The sequence below is a fragment of the Crocodylus siamensis genome, chromosome 2 (assembly GCF_052110815.1).
Source record: "Crocodylus siamensis isolate JL-2025a chromosome 2, ASM5211081v1, whole genome shotgun sequence".
In the NCBI taxonomy this organism is placed as follows: domain Eukaryota; kingdom Metazoa; phylum Chordata; order Crocodylia; family Crocodylidae; genus Crocodylus; species Crocodylus siamensis.
In genome coordinates, this window is record NC_143396.1 from 24,936,226 (window position 1) to 24,963,644 (window position 27,419).

Sequence of the window (27,419 nt, forward strand, 5' to 3'; positions counted from 1 at the left end):
ACAGTGCTGTAATTAGCTTAGAAAGCCGCAGCTCAGATTCAGAGTATTTTCTTTAGAGAGAGAGAGATTTGAAATCAGTGTTTTCTTTCATTCTTTCAAAAGAGGTCCTGTGTATATGTTTGAAATGTTATATAGGTTTCCAAGCTACAAAGCAGATGTCTCTTTAAGTTTATTTCTTTCTGTAGGACTCCCATATAACTTGAATAGATTCAACTGTTTAAATACACTTGTAAATGCAATTTTGCAACTGAGAAACCTCCAATATATGGCAATATATGGCAATATATGGCATAAAATGTACATTAAGGATTCAACTGTTTAAATACACTTGTAAATGCAATTTTGCAACTGAGAAACCTCCAATATATGGCATAAAATGTACATTAAGGATATAAAAAGATATAATATTGGGTATAGTATAAACCACCTAAAATCTAGCCATTAGAAACATTCAAAGCAACTATAAAAGAACCCATAACATCCGAGAGGTACAGCACATCAGGAAAATAGAAACTACATACAACATAATGAATATGAAAGCCAAACAACCTGAATGCAAATGCTGACACAATACACTAAAATCTGGTTTTCAGTAGTAATGCAATATCAAACTGATGTAGAAATCTTAAGGTTAAAAAACAACATTTTCTACAATTGATAGAATGCAGAACAAGTATTACTTGTGATTGAATTTTAAGGATAGTTAGTCACAGTAAAATCTACTTGTCATTTAGAAATCTGACAATTTTAATTGAAATAGGTATGTAGAAGGATTTGATGTCATAATGAAGTACTAACCTAATTGCATTACATTTGTTGCTGCATCAGCTATTGTCAAGCCATTAAGTTAATTATATGTTAAGTTTTAAGCTAGATGAAACTCATTTATGACATCTAGATTTTTTTGTGTTTACAATAGTATTTCAGTTTTAGCATGTTGGAAACATCTCAGGTTCTGGCAGCTGGCTGTTTTACAAATACTTCATGAATACAATTAACTATTCTCAAGTAGCCTGAAGCATCAGCATCAAACCAACCATTTCCTGAATACTCAGAAATATGATTATTCCGTCAGCATCATACCACTAGTGAATTTTAAAGAGTATGGATCAGATTCTTAGTTGATTTAAATTGACTTAAATGAATTTTTGACAGTTTATACCAGCTCACAATCTGGCCACAGTTTTTAGAATACCATCTTAAAATAGTTCTTCAGAATTTATTAACATCTCCCCTGAAAACAAAACAAAACCCTCAAAAATAGTTGGAATTGAATTTCATTTTGATGTAGTCACCCCCAGAATGTTCTGAACGTTACCTTTTTACTACAAACACTAGCAGTCTAAAGAACAAGATCCTTTGTATATTAATGGCTTGCTGGCTTGACATTTTGACGTTGTGTCTTGGCTAATCAAGAAGACTTCCTTATCTGTTTCTAGGGTGAAAGACTATAAAACAAAAATAGTGTTATGTGCTGACCATTTTTTTTTAAACGAAATACATATTTTTGAAAGCTGAGGCAGTAAAGTGAATGTAGTTGTAAGATTTGTAGACTCATAAGTTTATTGTAACCTATCTTTCTCTCTTCTCATAATTAACAGTGTTGTTGGTGTGATGGGGTAGGAAGGTTTTCTGTGCTATGCTTTGCTGTGCTGTTTACTGGTAGATTTACTATCTCGAGGAAGACTGGCCAGTAAATAAAGCTTAGCTTTGTACATATTTGAGAATTATTAAGTGTGGCAGACAGACATTAATATAAGGATCTCTTTAAAAGGAATTTTGTTTTGGATGAAGTTTGCCAGAATTAGTATTTGAAAAGGAATGTAGACTCCTAATGAAGGACACTGTATTCTTTTTCATTGTAGATAAAATAGTAACGCAAAATATTCATTGAGACCTACCACTTGAATTTCTAAAGCTAACAAGATCTGAAGCTATAGTAAAAGAATTATGTCATGATCAATTGTGGGCCTGACAAGCTGAAATAAACAGAATTAAGCAGTAGGAGGAAGGATGTTTTTCTGTCAAAACAAGGATAGTATTTCAATATTTTGTAACTAACGGCAAGTTCCCTCCTGTTATATTCATGTCTTCTGTAGCTTTCTAGGATTATATGCCAGTTTTTGGAGCATTTTTTCTTTGTAAAATTACCATAAAATAATCTTGAATTCCAACAACATTTTATTTAGATTTTAATTGAAGGACACTGTGGCATCCACAGAGAAGAAATTAAATATTCTGGCTTTCATAAGGAGAAACATGCTTGTTTTCATTGAAGAAAAAATGTGCATTTTTCTGTCAAGACAGCTATCTGCTGGTAAATACTTGAGGTTAAAATGTCCTTTGCCTTGCCTCCATTGGGATTTTTTTTTTTTAAACCAGGATACTTTATGTAAATATTGTCCCCCTCTTGATATAAAAACCTGATGGGACTCAGGCAGTTTTTACTACAACTAGCTAGTTGTCTTGACTGCTGTGTTGATTTAAAAATTGTATTTTTTATGTAGTGAGGACATCATGAGAGAAAGGAATAGGCATCTGCCTGGGTAAACAGTCCTAGGACAGAAATGCTGAGATGGTCCTTCTCAGAGATGGATCTACAGGGAATGCAGTGGTGGAGTCACAGCCCACTTCCCTGCTCCCCCCTTGATTCCTGATCAGAGATTGGCTATGGCAGCAGTATTTCTATTCAGGCAAAGCAAGAGAATCACTTGACTTTGTGGCTCATCATAATCTACCCAATTCCTTATATTCTTTTCATTCCTTCTTAATGGTCTTTAATAGTTCCACTAAACAACATAGCCTTTCTTCTGCAATTCTGCTGTCTGCCAGCTGCTCCTAGAAATAGAGCTCCGATTTCACAGCCCTGGAAACTGTATTTAACTCTAGCTAGAAACATTGACTCAGGTGTGGAAACCTGACAACTTTCAGTGAAGCATTGGATGTACTGTCAAGATGCTCAGGAAGGCTCAATTTTGTTTTATGAATCTGAAAAGAGATGTATACAATTAGTGACAGCAACGCTAAAGAAACAGCATATTTTGATTATTTTTGCTTAGTTTATTGTGGTTTTATACATCTATACAGTATAGCAGATTAGTGAACATTGCGTTTTTTTGTTTCAATTTTGAACTGAATAATATAGCCCTAGGCCCCTTAGTAAAGCTTCAAATTTCTTTTTAACTGGAGAAAAACATGTGTTGTATTGCATGTTATCATGCACCACACCATCTGCACTCATCTTTTCAAAATTGTAGATACACCCATGATTCCCCCCAGTAACAATACAAGAGGACTGTTGAGGACAAAGAAAACTAAATAATCTACCATGAGGAGGTACTGCAATGGAAGGCATGGTGTAAACATAAGTCTAGATTACATCAATGACTGTTGGCATTTGTAATAGAAACAAACTTTATTATTATTGATGGGAACAGGGAGATTAATGCAGGGACAGGGACCTCTTCCAAGTATGGAACGGCAATTATGCTGTTATTTCTTGATGCAGAAGAATGTAAAACATAAGGCTGCAAACAAAGATACTGAATCTACATGGTTGAAATGCATGCATCCCTTGGAGGAAGAAAATAAGTACATTTTAAAGTTATGTATAGAATGCTACTGTCACAGAATGGGGTCCCTAAGGATGGCTGTGTTACCCCTAAGGCCCCTTGACCATGCCAGTTCAGCCTGATGGGCACCCTTTTTCCTTGCCCTCCACATCTTGATGGATTTATGATATATGGAGGCTGCCTGCACATCCCACTGGACACAGTTCTGATGAATTTTGTCAACCCCGTGGGTTCCCAGACCCCTTGTGGATCCCATTCCAAAATAGATGTCACAAGACACCCCAGCTTTATGGGCTATATATGTGGCTCCAGCCACCCCTTTACCACACCCCAAGCCTTGCAGATAGCACCAACATTGTCCTGTCTAGGCCTTGCTGATTGGCCCCCTTGTCCTCTCTCTGGGCTCTCTGCAGCCCTGCCGCTGCACCCCAAATGTCACGCCCACACTGGCGCCAGGGTCTGTCCGCCCCAAATGCCACACGCACACTGCAGTGGACCCCCAATGAGGCCTCTTCCTTCTTCAAATTGCCTCACCCAAACCACTGGTCTTATAAACAGAAATCAACCTGCAAGCCCCGAGACTATAACATAGTACCTCATCATGCATCCACAGATGCATCTTGAGCAGGTCCAAGGAGGTGATCCTCTCCCTCTATGTGGCACTGGTCAGGCCGGAGCTGGAGTACTGCATCCAGTTCTGGGCGCCGCACTTCAGGAGGGATGCAGACAACATGGAGAGGGTTCAGAGGAGGGCCATCCGCATGATCTGGGGGCAGCAGAGCAGGCATTATGAGGAGAGGCTACAGGACCTGAACCTGTTCAGCCTCTGCAAGAGAAGGCTGAGGGGGGATCTAGTGGCCTGTTACAAACTAATCAGGGGTGGGGAAATCAGCAGACATTGGGAGAGTCCCTGTTTCCCCGAGCATTACCAGGAGTGACCAGGAATAAGTCACAAGCTGGTAGAAAGAAGATTTAGGCTAGATATCAGGAGGTGCTACTTCACAGTCAGGGCAGCTAGGATCTGGAACCAGCTTCCAAGAGAAGTGGTGCTGGCTCCTACCCTGGGGGTCTTTAAGAGAAGGTTAGATGAACACCTTGCTGGGATCGTTTGACCCCAGTAATCTTTCCTGCCCCGGCAGGGGGTCAGACTAGATGTTCTACTCAGGTCCCTTCCGACCCTAGAAACTATGAATTCAAGCCACACAGGGCATACTGTGTCCCTCAACAGTACCAGAAGCTGCACTTATAGTCAGGCCTCTCCCCCTTTCCTTCCTCTAGGAAAACTCCTTCCCCCTTAGCTGCTGGCAGAGAACTGCCTTCCTAGCCTCAGCCCTGGGGTTTATGTATGTGCCAGGCCCTGCCCCTTCTGATCAGCTGACCGCTGGCAGATGTGGGCCAACTAACTCATCCTGGCTGCCCTGGTAACCAGCAGCTGGGGCTCCCCACTCTCTGCTAGGGCTTTCTCCCTAGCAGTTTCAGCTCTTTAAAGGAGCAGGGCACCTAAGTGCTGTGCCACAGCCACAAAAAATTATCTGGCCATTGTATCAAGTATGCATGTTGAATGGCTTATTCTAGCGTTTACCAACTTTCCAGGTTTGTTTCTTTTTTTTTTTTTTTGGCATTTCCCACAGTACATTTGTTAAAAAAAAATTAAAAAAGCATGCCTAGATAAGACGTCACAGTTAAAAAAAAACACCTAAGCGGGGTGCTAAATTTTAAATACATGCTTAATTCCCCAAAATGCATCATTTTAAATTAAGTAAAGTTGAATGGTAGTGGCTTTTAGGATTCTATTTTGGTCTCAATTACAACCATATGCATCTTTTCAATATAATTTACATTTATATTTTGGCAAAAATTAGAGAAGTTTAAAATAATTCATAAATTATATTAGGTGCTGGGTTGACAGTATAGGAGTGAATTAAGAGATAATGTAGCCTGTAGTTTTTAAAAGGAAATTAAAAGGAAAAAATATCCTGAAGTACCGAGTTCAGATCAAAACTCACATCTTAATTTTCTTAGATTTAAATACCCTTGAACTTCGGGGATTACAAACAAGCCCATCTCTACTGCAAACATGGTTTAGAATTGCTAGTAATACTAGGATCCTACCCAGATGACACATAATAAAACCATAACATAAAATATCCAGGCTTTTTAGTTTTGCATGTCCTGGCAAACTATTCAATCAGATCATATATTTGATATGGGCAACCCAAAAGTATTTCATTCAGTTTAGAGGTGGCTAATAAATTGCCCTTGAACACTGGAAGGGTATACTGGAACTGTCAGAAGAAGTTATTTCCAGATATAACAGAAGTTAAGTGTTACAGTAAAAAAAAGTATTATGCAGAATCAAACATTTCAGCATAATGGAAAGGGTGTCAGGCTACTAGGAGCCCAAGAGAGCCAAAGACAGATCATCTAAATATCAATAATTAAAATATATTCTTTATATTATCTTCTTTGGTATATCATATTTAACAAAAATGAATCAAATTAAAATCTCAAAGATTGAACAATAAGAATTTTTTGCATACATATTTAGTACTGACAACAAACAACACACTAAAGTAAAGATAATCCCAGCTTCAAGTCAGAGAGCTGTGAATACTCAGCACTGAAAATCAGGCCTTTAACAGAAACTTGAGACAAAACTCTGTATATCCTATGTTACTCCTCTAACTCCTGTCAAGTTACAACTTTATAACTGAGCCCAGGTTTGTTTCAGATGATGAGGCACATGAAAGAAATCATTTACAGAGATGTCGGAATGGTTTTGCTTCTGATCCTGCAAATGCTTTCACAGACACTGACATATGGGGATTGTTCTTAAATGAAATTATTCATGTATTTTTATAAAAATCAGACTTTTTATTTGTTTGGATTTGTTGCCATATAGTTGCAACAAACTCGGTTCATACAAACATAGGAGAAGAAATTGTTTTTTAAGATTAACATAAAGAGGCTTCATGAGATGAGATGTCTTATGCAACTCTGCACTCTTCCTGTTTCCTGACACTCAGCAAATCTTTTCAAGCAGCCACCCAGAACATAACACAGCCCTCTCTCTCGGCACTGTCTAGCTCGCTGTGCCTGATTACTCTCCAGCGTGAAAAACAAGGTTGCTCAATGACTCAGCAGATTGGAATTACAGGGAAACTACACCTGGTTGTACCTAATTCTCTACTGATACATGTCAAGGAAAATATTGTTAAGCAAAACCACTTGGGTATTGGATATAAATATAGATTAAATGCATCTTATTGGACCATGTTATTGGACATGTGAACATATGGATTGCCTTATTTTAAAAATGAACTATGTTTAAATGAGCCAGACATTAAATGTCAGCTCCAGTCACACTCATCTTTGAACCTTCTTAGAAACCTGAAATCAGATCTGAACCAAAATTTACTAAATGGATTCAATCTTTATAACAAGAAAATAAAACTAGGGAGGAGTATTGGTAGGGTACTAAGTGGGAACAAATATCACCTTCATTCCCTTTTCCATCCCTCTGCATTCCAGAATTTAAAAATGATATTTTACAGTAAAGTTAGCGGTGGAGAATATGTTCAAATCTTTGTGACATTCTTGCTGATGTCTTAAATGTGCAGCTTCTCTCCCTCTAATCTTTGTCTCTTCTCTTTGTCCCTATTTAAAGAATCAGTCAGACTGATTCAGGAACTTCTACAAGCAACATCCAAAGATATACAATGCAATTCACTGAGCTCAAATTGCTAATGAAATCACAGATGCTCATACATAAAGTGCTCGATCTCAAACAATGGGCTATATCATACTGCTGTTAAAGTTAATAGCAAAACTCCCATTGCTTGAAATAGGAGTAAAATTAGTAGATACAACTAAGTTGGGGCTGGCAAAAAGGTAGGCCTGATCTCTCCAGAAATTTTGTACCAGTTACTAATACCAGAACAGTCCCTACTACTGATGTTTATTTTGACATGAAGGTGTCTTGTACACATAGGTGCCAAAATGTTTTTTGCTAGTGGGTGCTTTTTTTTGGTGTTCCTGCACTGAGCCTGGAGCATGCCCAGAGGAGACAGTGGGTTACTTCAACCAGGTTCACCCAACCTCTGTAAAGATCGGACACTTTAGTAGGGATTTTTTGGTGTTTTTATCTAATATCTGATTGAATCAGCTTTAGCTAAAAGTTCCAAAAAGCCCTGGTGAAGTGCCCAATCTTTACAGACACTGCAGTCAGGGTGAAGTAACACACTGCTTCTTTTGATAAAGTGTGGGTTGGTTTTTTTTAACGTTTGCAAGCAGCCACAGAGATCTAACACGTAAAACCAAAATGGCCATGGCTTGCAGGTGCTGAGCACCCACTAATTTTTTTCAGTGGGTACTTGAGCCCTGAAGCATCCATGGAGTTGGTACCTATGTTTGTAGAGCTTATTTCTGTTCTGGTAAGGGACTAGACCCCATATCTGTAAACAGGGTGGGGAAGAAAGAGGCTACAGGTTGTATTGCTTAACTATATTGGTGTAGTAAGTCAGTACAATCTCTTAGTGTATACAAGGTCTGAATCACAGAGCTTGAAGCAGATGAAACAATTACCTTTTTTCAAAAGGTTTAAATCATGAAATTGTGTTTGGGAAAATCTCTTGAGTTCTGGCCACAGAAAGTGCATAACGAGTACAACTTGTTATACTTTAATAATAATATGACTAGGCATTTCCTGAATGCCTCCTGCATTATGACTCAATGTTTGTAATTTAAACTACGCAGCCACTTGAGTAGTACAGAGTATTATTACAAGCATTCCTATGTAATTTTAAAAAACTGATAGCATAGAAAGTTTCTTAGTTATTAGCAAGCAATTAAGTGTTGTCCACCCAGAAAGAAATGGTGTATGCAATTTCTTTAAAAGACCCAAGGCTCCATCAGGCACATATCTACTTCCAGGCACAGCTTTTACTACCATGAATAGCTCCACTGATTTCAAAACAATTATGCGAGTAGTAAGCATCTGCAGTATCAATGCCTTAATCATCATGCTGAAGTGTGTAATTTTGCTCTACATTTACTAAACTAGTCTATGATTCTACATATGCAGATTAGCTCCTCCTTTAAAAACACATTGCATGCCCAATTTTTAAATGCTCAAATTATCAAATGCCATTTTATGCCATAGGAATAAGATGGTGTATTTTTAAATATTTAGTCCATAGTGGCAAGGGTTATGAGGGCAAAAGAATCACAGAAGACTAAAATATCAGTGGAACATCTCAGCCACACAACTGAGGAAGAATGACCTGGCCAGCCTGCAGGCCCCCAAAAGCCACAGGTCTCCCTCAGCAGGTGCCACACGAGACTGTCCTACTCTTACTTTTTTGTTAGGATTCTTTAGAATTTGTGTTTTTTTTCTGGGGGAGGGTTAGGATATAAGGATGGGGTTTTTTGTGGGGAAGGGGCATGGGAGCTGAGTGACAATTGCAACCCCTCTGAAGGAAAGTGGATATGGGTTTGGAGGGGGTTGAAGGGATCTCCCCTGGGTTTGGGCAGGTGAATGGGAAGCAGAGGGGGGAACATTTTTTGTAATCTGGATGTGAGTGGCAGTTGGGATCGGTGGGAAATTTTGCTTGTGTGCAGGTTTTGGTAGGAGGTGATGTTTGGAGGAAGAAGGTTGGAATTGGAGTTTCTCAGTTTTTGGGGGAACTGGTCTGTGGGTTGGTTGTTTATTACAAGCTACTCTGGGCCTTGTGGATAGGGCAGGATATAAATCTAATAAGTGAATAATATGGTCAAATGAAAAAGATATTAAAAACTTGACCAAAAATGTGATCAGGAAACTATGAATCAGATTCACCACTGTCACAAACCTACAAAACTCCCCTGAGGTCAAGGGATTAATCTGGATTGCAAAAAAAATTGTAGAAAATTTGCCTTCATATTAAAGAACTGTGACTATTTTCCTTGATTTTCCTTTCTTAGAACTATCTAACTTCCTATCACTTATACTTCTTTTTCTCTTTCTTTCTCCCTCTTTGCTTCCACTTTCTCCCATTCCCCGCACTTTTACTTTCTTTTCCTGCTAAACTCTGCTGTGCTTAGTTAAATTTGTGACAACACTAATCACCCAGCTGACATTATTCTCAAATCTGTGAGAACTCCTGGCACTCTCATCCCCTGCACTAATTAGCTACAGGACTTTGACCCCCTAGTGCTCCTCACATAGGCTTACAGTTTTACAGTTCAGAGAGAAGCTACCTCTTTTGGAAGTCACCATTGCGAAGAGGGAGAAATGGTCTTGTAGGTATCTCCAGTCACCTGCAATGATGTCTGGGAAAAGAAACACTGGGTGCATCTACATATGTGCTTTACTGCAGAGTTGACTAATTAGCTCTGCAGTAAAGCGTCACACTCTACAGGTACACCGTAATATGGCACCGTAAACTAACTAAATCTGTTTAGGATAGTACTATCTTGGACAAATATTATCCTACAGCAGAGTAATTATGCGAGCCCTGAACGATACCATCGTTGTGCCCCAGCCAGCCCTTTTATAACGTTGCCACCTGGAGCTGGACTGCCCCACTCCCCCTGGAGTCCCCTGACAGCCCAAGGCTGCTCTGCTTCAGCTCAAATTGCTTCGGACCCAGGTGCGTATGAAGACACTGCGCCTGGGAAGCAGCAGACTCTGGCAAAAATTGCAATGGAGTTTATTCAGGTGTATTAATAACACGTGTAGATGTGCACGCTGAGATATAGAATTTCACCCAATATTTAACAAGGAACCAGTACACTGAAAAAGAAAATTGCCAGCATCTTAAAGCTATTCAGCATCCATTGTAAATGACAGAACCTTAATAATTGCTTTACCCTGCCAATTTAAATAGGCTTAATCCTTTGCCTAATTATATCAATGGAAATGTTACCACAGATTTCACTGGATTCTCTATATGCACATGTAGCAGGGTTACCTTTTCTGAGCTTGGGTTGAGTCCCAGGATGGAGGGTCTGCTGTTTGATTGGTGGAGCCTGCCCACCAATCTGGAGGCAGCACAAGAGAAACAATGCCCCATCCTTTTCCAAAGGGAGGGGGCAAGGAGAAGCTGGACCTGGATTGGAACTGTACCGGCTAGGTCTGGAGAACTTCAGGGGTGGAGCCCCTGAAGAGTATAAAAGGGGAGTGTGCTCAGCATGCTGGGGAGAGATGATGAGGGACAGCAAGGAGAGAGGAGCTCTAGAGACAGTTGTACTTAGGATCCTGCTTGAGCTTCAGCTGTGTGCAAGTCAGCACGTGGGGATCAGGCTCTAGGAGCCGCTTGAGCCTGGGAACCCAGCAAGTGACTGGGCAGTCAGTGTGCAGATCAGCACATGGAGCTGGCCCTGGGAGCAGCTCGAGGCTGCTCAGGCCCTGCATGGTATGCAGATTGGTACATGGAGAGCTGGTCCTGGGAGCAGCTTGTGGCTGATCAGGCCTTACCTGGTATGCAGTTTGGCAGATGGAGAACTGCCTTGGAAACAGCTCACGGCTGCTCACGTTAGCCCTGGCTCTAGGCCAAGTGACCGGAGCCCTGCAGTATAGCTCTACTTTTAACTAAAAGAGTCCCGGTGCCCAGGGCAGGGCCTGGGAAAGGGGAGAAACCCCAGTGTGAGACCAGGGAGTCGGAGCCTGCAAGGGCTTGGCTCCTGCGAGAGAGAGAGAGAGCCCTGGGTGCCCAGTGCAGGACACCAGGCTGTCAAGGAGAGCTGAAGGTGCTGCTGGGGAGAGGCTCTTGCAGGATTGGCTACCAGGGGACGAGCCTTGACTTGCCCAGAGAGGAAGCATGAATTACTGGGGAATCAGGCCCCGCAGCGGAGGCTGACATGGGTGAGGAGGGTCTGCCACCTCCACCGTCCATTGCGGGAGGGGTGTGTTCATATCCCAGGGAGGGGCTCCAGGGAAACCCCTCAGGGAGGGAGGTGCTGAGTGCTCTCCCTATTTTGAGGTTGTCATTGGGTTAAGGGCTAGATAGCTAGGGATATTCTTTAAAGGGATTTATATGGTTTATGTGTTTTAATGCCTCAATGTGTATATTGGTATTGTTATTTGTGAAGGTTTAAGATATATTATTGTTAATTTACTTGGGTTATATAGGTTAATATCCCTCTGTGTTAACTGTGTTGTATAGGTTGTAAGTTATTTGGTTCATGTTTGGTATTATATGGAAATTGTGGAATATGTTAAGCCTTGTAAATATTCTATGTTTTATATTATGTGTCTGTACTTATTCTTGTAATAAAATGTACATAGTCAAGTACTTTGGTTTCAGCCTCGCTCTATGTAGAGGGGAGGAAGCTGCTCTAGTAGCTGACCCTTTCCTCAGCACCCTGCCTGACTGCCACCACTGTCATTGGAGGACAGGGCACACCCCCTGGGTGTACCGAGGCTACATATACAATTAGCATTATCATTGACTTGATGGAAAGAATATAAGGGCTATCAAAAGTTTATAAATTTAATGAATTATTTTCTAGTGTTTTTTGTGAATGTCTTTTTACCCCTATCTTTTACACGAAAATTAAGTTTGGATTCATAAAACAGAATAATATATAAAAATACAGAGATAATTAATGTTTGATATGTAAGACACCAGTTCATTTATGGATGAATACATCTTGAAAATAAGCTGTACTAAACAAGTGGTACAATTAACATGATTTTATACAATGAACATTCACATGCAGTTAGGGTAATACATAATATTACTAGTGATTTCTCACTCTGCATGGGAATAGTCTATCACACAGAAATATGAACTCTTACTATTTGAACAGGGGCACGGTGCAGGAGAGACAAGAGGTGGGGGATGTGCTTGCCCTCCCCCAGCTCCCCCATGGTGCATGCAGCAGCTGGAGCTGCCCGTCTGCACTCCTGGATGAGGCTCCTGGCTCTGAATGTGCAAAGATCAGGGGCCCACGTGCCCCCCCAGCTCCCTGGCACTGCGCCACCTCTGGAAGAGCAGCCGGCCTGCACCACATTCTTCCCAGGGACGACTCAGGGTGGTCGTGGGGTCCTGAGAACTCTGTCCTCTCCAGCCCAGCAGTGCAGCCGAGGCTGGCCCTGGTCCGAGCATCACTGGGTGGTGCAGGTGCGGGGCTGGTGCAGAGCTGGGGGGAGGGGGTTCGCAGGGGCTGCCAGTGCCAGACAACAACACTGGGCACAGGGGAAGGGGCAACCTCACAGGCGCAGCAGGCCCTGATCCCAAGCCTGGTGCAACCCAGTGGCTCCTCCAGATCCAGTGCAGCTCTGGAGAGCCAAGGGGTAGGTGGGGCATGTGGGCCACTGATCTTTTCACAGGGCATGGGCGAGCTGCAGCTGGACTCAGCCTCTGCTACCTGCATGTGCACCTCACTGCCACAGCTCCCTCCCCCTTCCCTCACAGACTCTCCCATGGGGAGAGAGCGGAGAGCATGGGTGGATATGCAGGCATGCTCAGCCACCCCAAATTTTTTTTCTTCTCTTCACCTACAGTTGCAGATCCAAAGGCACTGGCAGGGCTGTGGGTTGGGAGTAAGGGGGACTGCCATATCAGTGCTTCTCTGTGCCACAAAGCACTGATAATGCTCCCTGATAATGTATCCCAGAGCTCCCCGAGATGTATCTATGTTGCTTTTCAGTACCTGATCTATCAGGCTAAGTACCGACATTCGGGGGCATTAAGGGGAGATTAAATCAATTCAAAATGGCTGCCTGATAAGTCAGGCTGGGGTTGGGGGGGGCTAGCCAGACAGTTGGGGGTCCAGCAGGCTGAAGGGGATCAGAACGTCTGCCAGGAGATGGGGGGAGGTGTGACCCACATGTGGGGTAGCAGGGCAGATGAGACCCATGGGTGAGGTAGGGTGATAGGTGTGACCCACAGGTGGGTAGGGGGGGCAGCAACATGCAGGTTGAGTAGGAGGAGCAGGCATGACCCATGGGTGGGGTGGTGGGGCAGGGTGAGCAGGCATGATCCACGGGAGGGGGAGCAGGTGCAACCCATGGGTAGAGTGAGGTGCGACCTGTGGGTGGGGTAGGGGAGCAGGCCTGACCTGCTGGTGGGGTGGGGGTCAGGCATGACCCACCAGGGGTGGGGGGAGTGGGTGCAACTCACGGGTGGGGTGGAGTGGCAAGCACCACCTATGAGGGGTAGAGGGGAACAGGTGTGACTTTTGGGGGTATGACTTGCAGGTGGAGTAGGCATAACCTGTGGGTGGGGTAGGAGTGAGCACGCATGGACTGCAAGGGGTAAGGTGAGCAGGCATGGCCCACAGGTGGGATGTGGAGGCAGGTATGACCCATGGGTGGGGTGAGACAACCTGTGAGGGGTGAGTGGGAGGCACAATCCGTGGGTGGGGTGGGGTCCCCTTCAGCAAACTTCTTGACACAGACTTCTTGTCACACTTTTAGCTTCTTTTCTACCTTGGAGAACTCAGAACAGCAGCAGAGTCTCCCAATGCCTGAAGAAGGGTGTTTGTGCCTGACAGATTGCAAAGAACTTTTTTCCAACTATTTAGCTGGTCTAATGAAAGATATCACATCTACCCAAAGAACATTGCCTGCCTCTGGCCTTAGACCAATACAACTACACAACAACTCTAGGAACAGACTTTGAATTTGTCCTTGGAGAAGTTGTGCCTGTGTTCATCTCAGAACAAAAATATTCCAGGATTGGTGTATATACACATCAACCTTCTAATCGGTGTTTAATGAGTGGCTGAATGCAGTGTTGCTTTTCTGCCATTGATTCAATTATGCAATCTTGGGCTAACTGTACAGACATACTTTGCAATATCCCAGAATGAACTGCTACCTTCTCTTATCCAGGAAACTTTTTAAGGCTTTATCCCAGGACAGTGTCTGTGCACTTACACTTTGTCCTGGGATAAGATAGGTGATTCCAAGATAAATGCAGTGTCTGTTTGCAACCTGTGTGACAATGATTTTCAGTCATTATCAATTGCAAACATAAATTCCATTTCCCTTGGCCTGAATGATGGCTGATGTCAAGCTTCTGTTTCTTAATGGCAGTTTACTTTTTATTACTGTAGAACAGTGTGTGTCAGTCTTTTCAACAGCTTTACTTCATTGTATTTACTTATTGTAAAACATTCTTTAAGGTCAGATAATTTATAACCCTACTCCCACTATTACATTAACAAAAAATAATAGAAAAAAGAGAGAGACTCAATTATAATGACATACCTGTATAATTCACATATAGTCCTTAAAATTGTGGGAAGAAAGTATTGTTTAGTAATATTTTTTATATAGTCAGGAGAGATGTTAGACGAGCCGTCAGGCACAAAGTGCCCTTCCTCAGTTCTGGAAAGGGAGCAAGTTAAGTACCAGATAAAATAATGACTTTTATTTAACCGCATTATATAAGTGGAAATAGTCACGTAAAGAAGGGAAGAAGGCAGGAAACCTGTTGAGCAAAAAGAAGTTATCAGAAGTAACTACAAATATAGGGCATCCTTCCTTGGTTTTGTCCTTTTTGAACTGGAACACTTGGGAGCTGGATCATCTTTTTGTTTTTGCACTATGCCTAATGGATTCCCTATCTTAAGCGGAACTGCTACATGCCACAGGGGTATAAATAAATTCTTCTTATTATTGTTATTAACAACAACAATTCAGTAGTGAGGAAGTAAGTTTTTTCATAGGCAGGGAAATCATCCCAAACCTCCCTTCAGTTTGAGAATGGAATTTTAACAAATAGCTCCTTGGTGCTGCAAGACCTGTCTCCTGCACGTCATTGGTTTCACAACATGCTATACATATGCAACAGATAACTTTCCTTTGGCTGCAGCATATAGAGACTGAGACTGACAGTAACAGCTGCCTGTAATACAGGTTATACTGAAGTGTCATATTTATGTCATCATTACATACCTTGGATTCCCTAGCAAGCCTAAGGCCTGGGAGTGAAAGGAGCTCAACAGATCATACATGTATTAACTTGGCATGAGAAAGAAACTATGTAGTATTGTAATTCAGAAAAGAAAAATAAACTCCTTTACTCCATATAATTTACTCACTGGACAGATGATGAGTAAAACAAAATTCTTTTTCTTTCTGTGGTACAGGAATTGAGGCCTTTGAGAAAATAATGTAAGATGCTACAGACATTGTTGATATTCTTAATTCATTCACAGCACCTATAGTTTTGGGATGTCAACATAGATCTGTGTGTTGAAATCTTGGAATATAATCTGGCTACTTAGCACATTACCATCCTACCCCAAAACAATCAGCTGCTCCTCCACAGATTACAATTAGAGGGCAATCCTGAAGAATGTTGAGCATTTCCCATACCTGTTTAGTCACCTTCTGCAAAAAGTAAATATATAGGATGATATTCAACACCAAATAAAATCTGTCAGTGCTATCTTTGGATGTCTCCAAAATTGTGTCTTTGGTAATCATGACATCAGGATCCATATCAAACTTCTCATCTACCACCCTGTTGTATGGGTGTGAAACCTGAGTCACATATTGGAAACACTTGAAAGCCTTGGAATGTGACCATCAGCAATGTCTTCGGAAAATCCTTCATATCAACTGGAAGGACAAAAGAACGAATGCCAGTGTTCTGGCTCAAGCGAACACTACCAGCACTGAAGGCATGCTTATATGGCACCAGCTCTGTTGGCCAGGTCATGTCATAATCATGTCTGACAACTGGCTCCCAAAACAGGTCCTATACTCCCAGCTCACCAATGGTCACTGCTCTAGGAGTGGGCAAAAGAAGAGATTCAAAGACACCTTAAAGGTCTATCTGACAAAATGCTATATTTACACCAATACCTGGGAGACTTGAGCACTGAGTCATCCCCAGTGGTGCCATGAAGTACAACAAGGCAATGACCATTGCAAACAACTTCACCTCACTGTGGAGGTGAATAGGTAAGAGAGGCAATGGGAAAGAGCTGTAATTAAAGTCTCTTTGCACTAAAACAATGGTGTAAAGTGGCCTTAGTGTAAATGAGAATGAGTCTCTTTAAGGTACAGTGGGACTGCATGTAGAGCCAGGTATTATTTCAGCATTTGTCCTTTAATGTTTTCACTCAATCATCAATTTTCATTACCTAGATGTTATACAGTAAAGACTTAAATATTTATACAAACACATGACCTTTTGAATCATAGTCATAGAAAATTGAGGTTGGAAGGGACCTCAGGGGGTCATCTAGTCCAACCCCCTGCTGAAAGCAGAGCCATCTCCAACTAGATCATGCCAGCCAGGGCTTTGTTGAGCCAGGTCTTAAAAACCTCCAAGGATGGAGATTCCACCACCTCTCTAGGTAACCTGTTCCAGTGCTTCACCACCCTCCTGGTGACAGAGTTTTTCCTAACATTCAACATAAACTTCCCTTGCTGTAACTTGAGACCATTGCTCCTTGTTCTGTCATCTGCCACCACTGAGAACAGTCCAGCTCCATCCTCTCTGGAATTGCCCTTCAGGTAGTTACAGGCTCAGTCTTCTCTTCTGTAAACTGAATACAACCCCCACTTAACACTCTTAGTTGGTTCTGGAAAAAATGAGTGTTAAGTGGAACAGCATTAAGTGAAACCCATTTCCCCATAGGAATTAATGTAAATAAATATAATTTGCTACTTAGTATCTCAGGGCCAGATCAGCAGGTGCCGTGCCATTGCTGCCCACCCAGACCCAGGCTGCAGAGGCGGTGCTGTTGGTCCCCTCCATGCCGTGTGGCAGGCCACAGTTGCAATCACTCCAGGCTGGCTCCCCCTTCTCCCTGCTGGCGCAGCCCAGCCTGGCTCCATAGAGCCCCTGCCAGGCTGGACCCCAAGCTCCTGCTGCCCCTGCTGGCCCTGGCCCTGGGGCACCGGCATGGGACCCATGCTCATGCCTGCTCACCTACTCACTGCCCTTGCTACTGCTCTCCACCTCTGCTTCTCCCCACCCCCCTGCCTTGCTGCAGGCCACTCTGGCACCACCTGCTGGAGCATTACAATGAAAATCACTGAGCACTAAGTGGGATCAGGTATGAATTTAAAATGAGTGCTATAGTGAAATAGCGCTAAGCAAAACAGTGTTAAGCGGAGGTTGCCTGTAAGCCCAGTTCCCTCAGCCTCTCCTCAGAAGTCATGTGTCCAAGCCCCCTAACCATTTTTGTTGCCTTCTGCTGGACTCTCTCCAATTTGTCCACATCCTTTCTGTAGTGAGGGGCCCAAAACTGACACAGTACCCCAGATGTGGCCTCACCAGTTCTGAGTAGAAAGAAATAATCACTTCCCTTGATCTGCTGGCAATGCTCCTACTAATGCAGCTCAGTGTGCTGTTAGCCTTCTTGACAACAAGGGCACACTGACTCATTTGAGCCATAAGGTTCTTCTGTAACTCCCTGTAACTCTCTGCTCATTTTACCCAAAATCCCTGAGAAGGAAATTTTCAGAAGAAGCCCATTGGATCCACTTCTTACCTTCTTGATTTTTTATGGGAGTTGAGTATTGAATACCTCTAAGCTTCTTTGGAAATCTAAGCACTGGTAAACTGAGGGAAATAGTCACAGAATTTCATTTGCTAAAGGGATGTTCCCTCACCACACTCTAGAGAAAGGGGGCTAGAGGCAGAAGGACGTTTGAGTTTGATAGAACTTGTCTGTCAGGTGTAAAAGGGACAATTCATCAGGAAAGAAGTTTTATGTACTGTGTTGGTATCTGGCAGTGCAGATCTGACTAGGTCCTGCCTAATTCCTTCTGTTCCCTCCAAACAGAATATGAAGAGGACGAATGTCCCCAAACATAGGCATTTTTTTCATAAAGGGTCTGCGACTTGTATCATTGGCATGCCCTGATATTAGCAAGTTGCCTGTGTTGGATGCTTAACATTAGTTTAATTTTAATTATTTTAATTAATTTTAATGGAAATACACACATACACAAACATTCTTAGTAGAATTAGTCTGGTTTCCTTATGGCTATGAACAGGTGTGCATCTCTAGTGGTGAAAATGTTTGAGTAGTATAGGGGTTCAGTCTGAAGCTGCCTCATCTCCTCTGTTCTACATGCCTTTGCAAGATTAGGGATCAGCTTGAGGAAAGTGTGGGAAGCATCCCTGTCCTGGGGAGCTGGAGTAGGAGGACAAAGCCCCCCACCTGGTCTCAGACAGAGGACCCAAGTCTGGGGAGCCAGCAAAGAGCAGGACTATGGAAGTACCGCACATTAGGGACCTTTTCCCCCATGTGACACTTAAAAGCTAGTGCCCACAGCCCCTCAGGCCAGGGACAGACATTCAAAAAGCCTGAGCCTGAATTAATTCAGTCTTTGCAGTTTAGTCTAACCTGTCTAGGCTAAATCAATTTGTAACCATACAGTCATCCCAGAAATGCCAACACATGCCTGCAGTGGCTCAGGCTAGAAGCCAGAGGACATTAGAGCAGCCCTTCCTTCCCCTCCACAGTGCTAAGCTGGGGGGGGGGAGACGGCCAGGCCTCGGCAGGAGCAGTGCTGGATTATGACATGCTGAGGCCCTAAACCAGGGTGGAGAATTATTCTGGGCAGATGGCCACTTACTGAGTTTTGGCAAGCTGTCGAGGGCTGCATTGGTAACCCCACCCCTTGACAGGTGCCCCACCCCCTGGTCACCAACTTATGACTGGAAGCCCCTCCCCTTGCCCCCAGAAGTACTCCTTTCAGCAAGGGGTTTTGCCACCTCAGAACCAGAAAAATACCAAATTATAGTCTAAAAATTGAACATCTACAACATTCATTAATGTGATTGAAAAAAATATTTTTGTCCTGATTTACGTGCATTTGTGCATGTACATAGAGGTGATTGCACAATAGCTTAAAATGAAGTTTTACTCTTGTATATTGTGGCAGGGTGGGGGGCATGTGTATAAGTGTGTAGGGAGCTGTTAGTATGGGGGTATGTGAGGTGTGGAGGAGGGTGTGGGTGTGGGGATTTTCAGTGTAGGGTGAGGGACCATGTGAGGGTGTGTGTGGATATGTGGGGTGTGGGTGGGTGTGGGGTTTGTGGGGGACTGGTGGCTGTGCTGTGTGGCGAACTGGTGTTTATGGGGACTGGTGGGGTGTGGGTGTAGGGGTCTGCGTGTATGGCAGTATGAGGGAGGTGTGGGTGCATATGTATGGTGGGGTGTGCATGTGGGACTCACCCTATGAACACACACACAATCTCTCTCTCCCTCATTGCACTCTGTCTCTCTCTCTCCCCCTCCCTCATTGCAGGGATGCATGTGCGCCCCCCCACACACACACACAAAACCTGCCTCTCACTCATGGCCTGGGGATACCGGTGCAAGCCCTGTGCTCCCGTGGTCCAGCAATGCAGCCAGGGGACATGGTGCTGGACCAGCCTGAAAGCTGCGGGAGGCAGAGACTTCTGGTTGGGGGGTACTGGGGAGGAGAGGAGGCTGTAGGGGCAAGGCCAGGCTGACCTTGCTCCTGAGTCCTGCAGGCTTCCCCTGGGTCCTACTGTCCCTGGTTCCTGTCATCTTTGACAGGCAGTCAGGAGCAGATAAATATACATTTTCTAAATTATTTAAGGAGACCTGTGGGCCAGATAGAATGGTCTGGTGAGCCAGATCTGGCTCACAGTCTGTATTTTTCCCACCCGTGCCCTAAGCTATGTCTATCTTAAGAGGCTGCATACGATAAAAATAATCCATGAAAGCTATGAAAATGGATTTTCATGAAATTTGAAGATAAATTATTGTCATTTCTGCACAAATTTATGAACACAATATGAATAATAACTGTGGAGCCATATATGTGTATATTTTTGTCATATTAAAACAAAAATGTCCAGGTTTTTTTACTTATTTAGAGGCCCTCATATTGTGAGGCCCTAAGCTGTAGCTTAAGTAGCTTAAGCTTAATATCAACCTCTTGAATTTGGGGGTCTGGGCTCATGACTTTTGAACCCTTAGGCATAGTTTCACTGCACCATCTGCTTCAGAACCTTACCCTCCTAGCTGAGGTATCAAATCTACCATCAGAATGTAGAAGTGCAACAGTAAATTCATACCTACGTGAGCAGAGGGCTGAATCTGCTATCCCTTGCTCAGATCCTTTTCTAACTGACACAAATCCTGCATTGCAGATGCAGCTTGCCTAGAATAAAGTCACACAGACTTCCACTCCGTGCCACCCCCAACATTTTTTTTCTTTTGTTTCACAGCCTTATTTGGTAAAGGTCTTATTAAATGGAACATTGCAGTTAGGTGTCATTATTCATCCATCAAATATTGGTTCTGCTATGCAAAGCAAGCTTTCCTCTCTGAAGTCAGATTTTCATGCAGGGACTGCTGCTGCAGAAACCGAGAAGGTGGCCACCACTCCTTTCCAGTGCTGTGAATACTTCTTTACCTCCTTTTCCAAAAACAAGGCCATTACAGCTTGTAATAGCAGGCACTATTATCTGAGGATTTTCCTCAGCCTTTTTTGTATAACTATAAAAAAATGTAATTTAATGAGCCACAGTCATAGCGAGATTGTTAATAGCTCTTAAAGAAGGCTCACCCTTCTTGCAGTAGTAGATGCAGTGGTAGCCCCTGCATTAGGGGGAATGTAAAGATTTCTTCCTTCCTAGCCTCCTCACATGCTAGCTGCCCCAAACAGGGCAGGGTAGAATTGGCACTACTGGCTTCTCTACATCATCCAGCTGCAAGTATCATAGAATCATAGAAAATTAGGGTTGGAAGGGATCTCAGGAGGTCATCTAGTCCAAGCCCCTGCTCAAAGCAGGACCATCCCCAACTAGATCATTCCAGCCAAAGCTTTGTCTAGCCAGGTCTTAAAAACCTCCAAGGATGGAGAATCTACCATCTCTCTGGGTAACCCGTTTCAGTGTTTTACAACCCAGTGAAAAAATTCTTCCTAATGTTTAACCTAAACTTCCCTTGCTACAACTTGAGACTGTTGTTCTGTCATCTGCCACCACTGAGAACTCATCTCCATGGACTTGTACACATCCACCTTTTCTAAATAGTCCCTAATCTGTTCTTTTAGCACTGAGGGTTGCTCACCCCCTCCCCAAACTGTGCTTCCCAGTGCAGTAGTCTGGGAGCTGATCTTGCCTGTGAAGATGGGGCAAAAAGGCATTGAGCACTTTAGTCTTTTCTGCATCCTCTGTCACAAGGTTGCCTCCCCCATTCAGTAAGGGACCCACACTTTCCCTGATCCTCCTCTTGCTACTGACATACTTGTGGAAACCCTTCTTGTTACCCTTCACATCCCCTGCTAGCTGCAACTCCAATTGCTCTTTGGCCTTCCTCACTTCATACTTGCCTGCCTGAGCAATACTCTTCCACCCCTCCATAGTTGTTTGTCCAAGTGTCCACTTCTTAAATGCTTCCTTTTTGTGATTTAGTCTACTGAAGACTTCCCTGCTAAGTCAAGCTGGTCTTCTACCATAGTTGCTTGTCTCCCTGAGCATTGGGATGGTTTGTTCCTGAACTCTCAGTAAGGCTTCTTTAAATTACAGCCAGCTTTCTTGGACTACTCTCCCCTTCGAACTAGCTTCCCAGGGGATCCTGTCCATGAGTTCCCTGAGTGAGTCGAAGTCTGCTTTTCTGAAGTCCAGGGTCCTTACTTTGCTGCTTTCCATCCTTCCTTTCCTTAGGATCCTGAACTCAATCATCTCACGATCACTGCTGCCCAAATTGCCATTCACTACTACATTCCCCATCAATTTACCCCTGTTTGTGAGCAGCAGGTCAAGAAGAGCATGGCTCTTAGTTGGTTGCTCCAGAATTGCACCAGGAAGTTGTCCCCAACACTCCTGAAAAACTTCCTGGATTGCCTGTGCCCTGCCATATTGCCCTCTCAGCAAAAGTGATAGATAGGATAGTGCCCTCAGCCTTCTAAGCAAAGCTTGGGTACTTCTCTGGCATGTCTGATTGAGCTGGGTGGGACCGGGCTTTTTGGAGCTCCACAGAGCTCCCCCCGTGATTCCAAATTGCCCATTGCAGCTTACTTGCCATCAGACACAGTCTGGCTCTTAAGGGTGCTTATACACATAATGGGGGTTTAGTCCTATGAGTTTTATTCTATGCCCTCTAAATTTGAATGCTGGATTTTCAATTGAATCCCACCATTTCAATTTTTCAGTCACATTATGGTAAGGGACCCGATCCTTTTTTTTTAATGGCAGAGCCAGAGCCTGCCTGCAGCCGGGGTGGGGGTGGGCCAAGCAGCCCCTGAGCTGTGGGGGGCCCCGGTCCTTCCCTGAGCTTCAGGGGGCCCTGGTCCTTCCCTCTGCAGTGGCAGGGCCCCCTGGGGCTACCCAGGCAGGCTGCTGGCAGGCTAGGTGCTGCCCCAATTCAGAGGCAGCATCCAACCCAATCCTACTGTTCTCTGAGCCCACCTGGGGAGTAGCACCCAGTGAGCTTCCAGCAGACAGGCTCAGGGAACAGTTGGATCAGGCCAGGTGCTACCTCTGAGCTGGGGTAGCACTTGACCTGCTAGCAGCCTGCCCAGGTGGCATCAGGGAGCACCACTGCCATGGAGGGAAACACCAGGGTCCCCTACAGCTCTGCGGCAGCTCAGCCTACCAACAGCTTTTCCCCCGGCTGTGGGAGAGGTGGTCAGGCTACACCAAAAAAAGCGGGGGATCGGGCCCCAAGCTGCTTCTGCCTTCAGCAGGTGCTGACTCAAAGCAGAAGTAGTGAGGGGCCTGATCCTTTTTTTCTGCAAAGCCTGCTTGCATCTCCCACTGCAATGCATCATTGCAAACTCATTTTAAACCCCCAAAACTGGCATATGTGTAATGTGTGACAGCATTAATCCACACAAATGACATTTTTGTCACATGTACATCATGTTGACCATCACATGTACAAGCACCCTAAGACTTGTTTCAGGGACACACAAACAAACATATAACCCAGTTACAGAATCTATTGTACTATGTTTCCCTTTTCCAGTCATCTGGGACCTCTCTTGATCACCATGATTTTTCAAAGATGATGGCCAGTGCAATAACATTAGCCAACTCCCTCAGCATCCTAGGTACATCCCATCCATCCCCATGAACTTGTACACATCCAGCTTTTCTAAGTAGTTATTAACCTGTTCTTTCACCACGGAGGGCTGATTACCTTCTCTCCAAACTGTGTTGCCCAGTGCAGTAGTCTGGGAGTTGTCCTTGTCTATGAAGACAGAGCCAAAAAAAGACACTGAGCATAGTCTTTCTGGACTTTCGGAAGACCTTCAACACTGTCTCTCACACCCTTCTCATTAAAAAACTGGGGGACTGTGGTGTCAACACCTAGACAGTCAAATGGGTTCCCAACTGGCTGGAGGGCTGCACCCAGAAAGTGGTGGTGGATGGGTCATTTTCGACCTGGAGGGATGTGGGCAGTGGTGTCCCCCAGGGCTCGGTCCTCGGGCCCGCACTGTTCAACATCTTCATCAGTGACTTGGACGAGGGGGTAAAAAGCACCCTGTTCAAATTTTCTGATGACACTAAGATGTGGGGGGATGTGGGCACGCTAGAAGGAAGCAACAGACTACAATCGGACCTAGACAGGTTACAGGGGTGGGCAGATGAGAACAGGATGGGTTTCAACACTGACAAGTGCAAGGTACTGCACCTGGGGAGGAAGAACCAGCAGCATACCTACAGGCTAGTGAACTCCCTTCTCATCAGTGCAGAGGCGGAAAAGGATCTTGGAGTCATCATTGACTCCAAGATGAACATGGGCCGGCAGTGTGGGGAGGCAGTCAGGAAGGCCCACTGCACCTTGTTGTGCATCCACAGATGCATCTCAAGCAGGTCCAAGGAGGTGATCCTCCCTCTCTATGTGGCACTGGTCAGGCTGCAGCTGGAGTACTGCATCCAGTTCTGGGCGCTGCACTTCAGGAGGGATGTGGACAGCATGAAGAGGGTCCAGAGGAAGGCCACTCGTATGATCGGGGGCAGCAGGGCAGGCCCTACGAGGAGAGGCTACAGGACCTGAACCTGTTCAGCCTCCACAAGAGAAGGCTGAGGGGGGATCTGGTGGCCTGTTACAAACTAGTCAGAGGGGACCAGCAGGCATTGGGGGAGTCCCTGTTCCCCGAGCACTACCAGGAGTGACTAGAAATAACGGTCACAAGGTGGCAGAGGGTAAATTCAGATTAGACATCAGGAGGCGCTACTTCACTGTCAGGGTGGCTAGGATCTGGAACCAACTTCCAAGCGAAGTGGTGCTGGCTCCTACCCTGGGGGTCTTTAAGACAAGGCTAGACAATCACCTTGCTGGGCTCATTTACTCTTTCCTGCCATGGCAGGGGGTTGGACTTGATGATGTGCTCAGATCCCTTTCGACCCTACTAACTATGAAACTATGAAAATTCAGCCTTTTCTGCATTCTTTGTCACACAGTTGCCTCCTCCATTCAGTAAGGGACTCACACTTTCCCTGATCCTCCTCTTTCTACTGAAATACTTGCAGAGATGCTTTACTAGACAAGATATACATATACTTCTACACGTGCACATGCTTACGGCACAGTAAGTGATAGTATTCATGAGTAAATTTGCTACGTGCAAATGCAAGTAGCAAATTTACTCATGAGTAGTTACAGCACAGTAATGCATGTGGAGATGCCAACCAGGAGCAAATTTGCTCCCAGTAAGCCCTACCACTAGGGGGCCAGCCTGAGGCTAGCCCAAGGGCTCTGGGCTGGGAGCCTCTCCTGCCCCAGGGCTGGGCTGGCTCGATGCCTGCACTAGCCTCAGACCCTTAAAAGCCTGCAGGCATTTTAAGCCCTTTTCCATATCTAACCTAAACTCCCGTCACTGCCAGAGGCAGTGAGGAGAGAGCTGTTGAATGCTGCCTCTGTGTTGTGCATGCTGTTCCTGGGCAGGGAAGTCGCTGGCCAGAGAGCAGAGAGTGGCACTAGCTTTTCAAGATGGCAGCTACAGCCAGAGCCTCAAGCTCCCCCCGGTGGTGGCAGGGGCTCATTGCAGGACCACAAGAAGTGGCAGCAGTTTGCTGCTAAGAGCAGCAAATCTGCTCCCAAATCCCTGCATGTGTAGATGCCTGCCCAGGAGCATTTACTTGTGAGTAGTTTACTCACAAATAAACTGATCTCAGATCAAATGCATGTGCCCAGGGCCTCTCAAAGGATTGGTGCTCACTCAGTCATTTGTATCAATTGTGTCAGTTTTGATTTAGAATGTGTTCATTAGCTAGATTGCCAGCAGAAAAGCAACCAGATGAACTGATAAGAAGTTTTCCCTACAGCTTAACCTACAGTAGAAAAGTGTTGCCAGTTTAGCTGTACCAGCAACAGAATACTTTTGCCTATTTATTTATGTCCATGATCACCACGGTATCTCAGCACTGAGGTAGAGTATCACTGGCTCTACTTTCACTCCTGAAAATTTAATCCTTAAAACCCACCCAAACCCAGACTCTGTTCCAATTCTCTTTGTCAGTAAAGTTTAGGGTATCACCAGAATTCTTAGATGCCTACATGACCTTAATGGCACAATTCCCAAAGCTCCTCCTGAAACAGAATTGTCCAGCAGCAGGGATTTTTTTCTCCATTGTTTACTTCAGGGGCGGGCAATTATTTCATGCAGAGGGCTGCTTACCCAGTTTTGGCAAGCTGTTGAGACTGCATGGGTAACCCAGCCCCTTGACAGGTGCCCCACCCCCTGGTCACCATCTTGGGACCAATGTCCCAATGTCCCAGGCCAGCACCAGTGGGGCCCAGAGCAGGGCGTAGGCTGTCAGGAGTCTGTGAAGCTGGGTTGGGCCACATCAGCAGGGAGAGGGGGAAGCTGGCCTGGCTCCGTAGAGCCCCTGCCAGCCGGGACCCTGTAGTCCTGCCACCCTGCTCTGGGCCCCATCAGTGCTGGCCCTGGGACACCAGTGTCGGCCCCATGCAGCCACTCACTCTCAGTGCCCCGCAGCCAGCCTGGGCCCTGTGCTGGCTCCAGGCTTGCCCATCAGGGCTGTGCACAGCAGCTGCAGCACCTCCGCTTGCCACACCAGGCAGTGTTTGTCACTGCTGCCTGTGCTGCCCAGCACGCGAGCTCCGAGTGGGCAGCTGCAGCAAACACTGTCTGGTGCAGCAAGCGGAGTGGGAGGCTGCAGCTGCCGCCGCTGTGCACAGCTCCTCCAGGCAAGCCCTGAGCTGGCGCGGGGCCCAGGCTGGCTGCGGGGGTGGGTTACAAGTTGGTGTTAAGCACAGGAAAAGCGGTCCCTCCCCTGCTCCATGGCTGGCGCCGCGCGCTGCAGCTGCTCGCAGCCCACATGGGGCTGCCTGTGCCTGCTCAGGACAGCCCTGTGCCAGCTGTGAGAGGCTGCAGTAGGGAGTGCTAGCCACAGGGCAGGTGAGAGGCCACTTTTCCCTGGGCTCCTTCCCTACCTGTAGTCCTCCTCTGCACTTCCCCCACCCCCTTACCTGAGTTTCCAGCACGGTGCGGTCACATGTTCCCAGGCCAGAAGGCCCTGCTGGGGCTTCTGGCTGGGGGGAAGGGGCCAGGCCGGCCCTGCTGTTGCGGGAGGCCACCGAGCTTCCCCTGGGTCCTACTGCCCCTGGATCCTGTAATTTTTGACAGGAGCCAAAGACAGATAAATATTAATTTTCTAAATTTTTTAGGGGCCCTGCAGGCCAGATAGAATGGCCTTGTGGGCCGCATCCAGCCCCCAGGTCATATTTTGCCCACCCCTGGTTTACTTGCTTCTTTCTCTCCTGCATGCACATCATGAATTTTTTCTGCCCCCAGTTCTCCTGAGTGCAGTTGACTTGGAGCAGGTGAGTATAGCACTAAGCAAGGAGAAACAAGAATCAGACTACTCTGTTTCTATTTCCTGGCCAGGCTCACTGCAATGAAGTGCAGAAGATTTATAATTTTTGCTTCTTTTC

The 27,419-nt window shown here is 45.0% G+C and overlaps 1 long non-coding RNA gene across 1 annotated transcript; it reads right to left on the reverse strand.

The window, feature by feature from the left end:
- Nucleotides 1–112: 112 nt before the first annotated feature.
- Nucleotides 113–26,989, reverse strand: LOC149870070 (uncharacterized). The gene is made up of 3 exons (XR_016440419.1): nucleotides 26,955–26,989; nucleotides 4,168–4,338; nucleotides 113–2,988 (listed from the first exon to the last, which is right to left on the reverse strand). It is a non-coding gene; the product is annotated as an uncharacterized LOC149870070 (long non-coding RNA).
- Nucleotides 26,990–27,419: the final 430 nt, after the last annotated feature.